Raw genomic sequence first — 6,453 nt, forward strand, 5'->3', positions numbered from 1 at the left:
CCCAGGGACCCCCTGTAAATACTGACACACTCCCGGGGATCCCCTGGAAATACTGACACACTCCCAGGAACCCCCTGTAGATACTGACACACTCCCAGAGACCCCTTGTAAATACTGACACACTCCCAGGGAGCCCCTGTAAATACTAACACACTCCCGGGGACCCCCTGTAAATACTGACACATTCCCAGGGACCCCCTGTAAATACTGACACACTCCCGGGGATCCCCTGTAAATACTGACACACTCCCAGGGAGCCCCTGTAAATACTGACACACTCCCGGGGACCCCCTGTAAATACTGACACATTCCCAGGGACCCCCTGTAAATACTGACACACTCCCGGGGATCCCCTGGAAATACTGACACACTCCCAGGAACCCCCTGTAGATACTGACACACTCCCGGGAATCCCCTGTAAATACTGACACACTCCCAGGGAGCCCCTGTAGATACTGACACACTCCCGGGGATCCCCAATAAATACTGACACACTCCCAGGGAGCCCCTGTAAATACTGACACATTCCCGGGGACCCCCTGTAAATACTGACACATTCCCAGGGACCCCCTGTAAATACTGACACACTCCCGGGGATCCCCTGGAAATACTGACACACTCCCAGGAACCCCCTGTAGATACTGACACACTCCCAGAGACCCCTTGTAAATACTGACACACTCCCAGGGACCCCCCATGAATATTGACACACTCCCAGGGACCTCCCGTAAATACTGACACATTCCCAGGGACCCCCTGTAAATACTGCCACACTTCCGGGGACCCCCTGTAAATACTGACACACTCCCGGGTATCCCCTGTAAATCCTGACACACTCCCAGGAACCCCCTGTAGATACTGACAGACTCCCAGAGACCCCTAGTAAATACTGACACGCTCCTGGGGACCCCCTGTAAATACTGACACACTCCCAGGGACCCCCTGGAAATACTGACACACTCCCAGGAACCCCCTGTAGATACTGACACACTCCCAGAGACCCCTTGTAAATACTGACACGCTCCTGGGGACCCCCTGTAAATACTGACACACTCCCAGGGACCCCCTGTAAATACTGACACACACCCGGGGACCCCCTGTAAATACTGACACACTCCCGGGGATCCCCTGGAAATACTGACACACTCCCAGGAACCCCCTGTAGATACTGACACACTCCCGGGAATCCCCTGTAAATACTGACACACTCCCAGGGAGCCCCTGTAGATACTGACACACTCCCGGGGATCCCCTGTAAATACTGACACACTCCCAGGGAGCCCCTGTAAATACTGACACATTCCCGGGGACCCCCTGTAAATACTGACACATTCCCAGGGACCCCCTGTAAATACTGACACACTCCCGGGGATCCCCTGGAAATACTGACACACTCCCAGGAACCCCCTGTAGATACTGACACACTCCCAGAGACCCCTTGTAAATACTGACACACTCCCAGGGACCCCCCATGAATATTGACACACTCCCAGGGACCTCCCGTAAATACTGACAGACTCCCAGGGACCCCCTGTAAATAGTGACACACTCCCGGGGACCCCCTGTAAATACTGACACACTCCCGGGAACTCCCTGTGAATACTGACACACTCCTGGGGACCCCCTGTAAATACTGACTCACCCCAAGGGGACCCCCTGTAATTATTGACACACTCCCGTGACCGCATGTAAATACTGACACACGCCCGGGGACCCTCTATAAATACTGACACATTACTGTGGAACCTATGTAAATATTGGCACAGTCCCGGAACCCCCTGCAAATACTGACACAGTTACTAGGACCCCCAGTCAATACTGACATACACCCGGTGACCAAATGTAATTAATGACACACTCCTAGAGACCCTCTGTAAATAGTGACACTCTCTCGGGGACCCCCTTTAAATACTGACACGCTCCCGGGGAAACCCTGTAAATACTGCCACACTTCCGGGGACCCCCTGTAAATACTGACACACTCCCAGGGACACCCTGTAAATACTGACACCCTCCCAGGGATCCCCTGTAAATACCGACACACTCACGGGGACCCCCTGTCAATACAGACGCACTCCTCCGGACACCCTGTAAACACTGACACACCCCCGGGGACCCCCTGTAAATATTGACACACCCCCGGGGACCTCCTGTAAATACTGACACACTCCCAGGGACCCCCTGTAAATAGTGACACATTCCCTTGGGACAACCTGTAAATACTGACACACACCCGGGGACCCCCTGTAAATACTGACACACTCCCAGGGACCCCCTGTAAATACTGACACACTCCCGGGGATCCCCTGTAAATACTGACACACTCCCAGGAACCCCCTGTAGATACTGACAGACTCCCAGAGACCCCTAGTAAATACTGACACGCTCCTGGGGACCCCCTGTAAATACTGACACACTCCCAGGGACCCCCTGGAAATACTGACACACTCCCAGGAACCCCCTGTAGATACTGACACACTCCCAGAGACCCCTTGTAAATACTGACACGCTCCTGGGGACCCCCTGTAAATACTGACACACTCCCAGGGACCCCCTGTAAATACTGACACACACCCGGGGACCCCCTGTAAATACTGACACACTCCCGGGGATTTCCTGTAAATACTGACACACTCCCAGGAACCCCCTGTAGATACTGACACACTCCCGGGAATCCCCTGTAAATACTGACACACTCCCAGGAACCCCCTTTAGATACTGACAGACTCCCAGAGACCCCTTGTAAATACTGACACGCTCCTGGGGACCCCCTGTAAATACTGACACACTCCCAGGAACCCCCTGTAGATACTGACACACTCCCGGGGATCCCCTGTAAATACTGACACACTCCCAGGGAGCCCCTGTAAATACTGTCACACTCCCGGGGACCCCCTGTAAATACTGACACATTCTCAGGGACCCCCTGTAAATACTGACACACTCCCGGGGATCCCCTGGAAATACTGACACACTCCCAGGAACCCCCTGTAGATACTGACACACTCCCGGGAATCCCCTGTAAATACTGACACACTCCCAGGGAGCCCCTGTAGATACTGACACACTCCCGGGGATCCCCTGTAAATACTGACACACTCCCAGGGAGCCCCTGTAAATACTGACACATTCCCGGGGACCCCCTGTAAATACTGACACATTCCCAGGGACCCCCTGTAAATACTGACACACTCCCGGGGATCCCCTGGAAATACTGACACACTCCCAGGAACCCCCTGTAGATACTGACACACTCCCAGAGACCCCTTGTAAATACTGACACACTTCCAGGGACCCCCCATGAATATTGACACACTCCCAGGGACCTCCCGTAAATACTGACAGACTCCCAGGGACCCCCTGTAAATAGTGACACATTCCCTTGGGACAACCTGTAAATACTGACACACACCCGGGGACCCCCTGTAAATACTGACACACTCCCAGGGACCCCCTGTAAATACTGACACACTCCCGGGTATCCCCTGTAAATCCTGACACACTCCCAGGAACCCCCTGTAGATACTGACAGACTCCCAGAGACCCCTAGTAAATACTGACACGCTCCTGGGGACCCCCTGTAAATACTGACACACTCCCAGGGACCCCCTGGAAATACTGACACACTCCCAGGAACCCCCTGTAGATACTGACACACTCCCAGAGACCCCTTGTAAATACTGACACGCTCCTGGGGACCCCCTGTAAATACTGACACACTCCCAGGGACCCCCTGTAAATACTGACACACACCCGGGGACCCCCTGTAAATACTGACACACTCCCGGGGATTCCCTGTAAATACTGACACACTCCCAGGAACCCCCTGTAGATACTGACACACTCCCGGGAATCCCCTGTAAATACTGACACACTCCCAGGAACCCCCTTTAGATACTGACAGACTCCCAGAGACCCCTTGTAAATACTGACACGCTCCTGGGGACCCCCTGTAAATACTGACACACTCCCAGGAACCCCCTGTAGATACTGACACACTCCCGGGGATCCCCTGTAAATACTGACACACTCCCAGGGAGCCCCTGTAGATACTGACACACTCCCGGGGATCCCCTGTAAATACTGACACACTCCCAGGGAGCCCCTGTAAATACTGACACATTCCCGGGGACCCCCTGTAAATACTGACACATTCCCAGGGACCCCCTGTAAATACTGACACACTCCCGGGGATCCCCTGGAAATACTGAGAGACTCCCAGGAACCCCCTGTAGATACTGACACACTCCCAGAGACCCCTTGTAAATACTGACACACTCCCAGGGACACCCCATGAATATTGACACACTCCCAGGGACCTCCCGTAAATACTGACAGACTCCCAGGGACCCCCTGTAAATAGTGACACACTCCCGGGGACCCCCTGTAAATACTGACACACTCCCGGGAACTCCCTGTGAATACTGACACACTCCCGGGGACCCCCTGTAAATACTGACTCACCCCAAGGGGACCCCCTGTAATTATTGACACACTCCCGTGACCGCATGTAAATACTGACACACGCCCGGGGACCCTCTATAAATACTGACACATTACTGTGGAACCTATGTAAATATTGGCACAGTCCCGGAACCCCCTGCAAATACTGACACAGTTACTAGGACCCCCAGTCAATACTGACATACACCCGGTGACCAAATGTAATTAATGACACACTCCTAGAGACCCTCTGTAAATAGTGACACTCTCTCGGGGACCCCCTTTAAATACTGACACGCTCCCGGGGAAACCCTGTAAATACTGCCACACTTCCGGGGACCCCCTGTAAATACTGACACACTCCCAGGGACACCCTGTAAATACTGACACCCTCCCAGGGATCCCCTGTAAATACCGACACACTCACGGGGACCCCCTGTCAATACAGACGCACTCCTCCGGACACCCTGTAAACACTGACACACCCCCGGGGACCCCCTGTAAATATTGACACACCCCCGGCGACCTCCTGTAAATACTGACACACTCCCAGGGACCCCCTGTAAATAGTGACACATTCCCTTGGGACAACCTGTAAATACTGACACACACCCGGGGACCCCCTGTAAATACTGACACACTCCCAGGGACCCCCTGTAAATACTGACACACTCCCGGGTATCCCCTGTAAATCCTGACACACTCCCAGGAACCCCCTGTAGATACTGACAGACTCCCAGAGACCCCTAGTAAATACTGACACGCTCCTGGGGACCCCCTGTAAATACTGACACACTCCCAGGGACCCCCTGGAAATACTGACACACTCCCAGGAACCCCCTGTAGATACTGACACACTCCCAGAGACCCCTTGTAAATACTGACACGCTCCTGGGGACCCCCTGTAAATACTGACACACTCCCAGGGACCCCCTGTAAATACTGACACACACCCGGGGACCCCCTGTAAATACTGACACACTCCCGGGGATTCCCTGTAAATACTGACACACTCCCAGGAACCCCCTGTAGATACTGACACACTCCCGGGAATCCCCTGTAAATACTGACACACTCCCAGGAACCCCATTTAGATACTGACAGACTCCCAGAGACCCCTTGTAAATACTGACACCCTCCCAGGAACCCCCTGTAGATACTGACACACTCCCGGGGATCCCCTGTAAATACTGACACACTCCCAGGGAGCCCCTGTAAATACTGACACACTCCCGGGGACCCCCTGTAAATACTGACACATTCCCAGGGACCCCCTGTAAATACTGACACACTCCCGGGGATCCCCTGGAAATACTGACACACTCCCAGGAACCCCCTGTAGATACTGACACACTCCCGGGAATCCCCTGTAAATACTGACACACTCCCAGGGAGCCCCTGTAGATACTGACACACTCCCGGGGATCCCCTGTAAATACTGACACACTCCCAGGGAGCCCCTGTAAATACTGACACATTCCCGGGGACCCCCTGTAAATACTGACACATTCCCAGGGACCCCCTGTAAATACTGACACACTCCCGGGGATCCCCTGGAAATACTGACACACTCCCAGGAACCCCCTGTAGATACTGACACACTCCCGAGACCCCTTGTAAATACTGACACACTCCCAGGGACCCCCCATGAATATTGACACACTCCCAGGGACCTCCCGTAAATACTGACAGTCTCCCAGGGACCCCCTGTAAATAGTGACACACTCCCGGGGACCCCCTGTAAATACTGACACACTCCCGGGAACTCCCTGTGAATACTGACACACTCCTGGGGACCCCCTGTAAATACTGACTCACCCCAAGGGGATCCCCTGTAATTATTGACACACTCCCGTGACCGCATGTAAATACTGACACACGCCCGGGGACCCTCTATAAATACTGACACATTACTGTGGAACCTATGTAAATATTGGCACAGTCCCGGAACCCCCTGCAAATACTGACACAGTTACTAGGACCCCCAGTCAATACTGACATACACCCGGT

The sequence above is a fragment of the Pristiophorus japonicus genome, chromosome 20 (genome assembly GCF_044704955.1).
Source record: "Pristiophorus japonicus isolate sPriJap1 chromosome 20, sPriJap1.hap1, whole genome shotgun sequence".
NCBI classification, from domain to species: Eukaryota; Metazoa; Chordata; class Chondrichthyes; family Pristiophoridae; genus Pristiophorus; species Pristiophorus japonicus.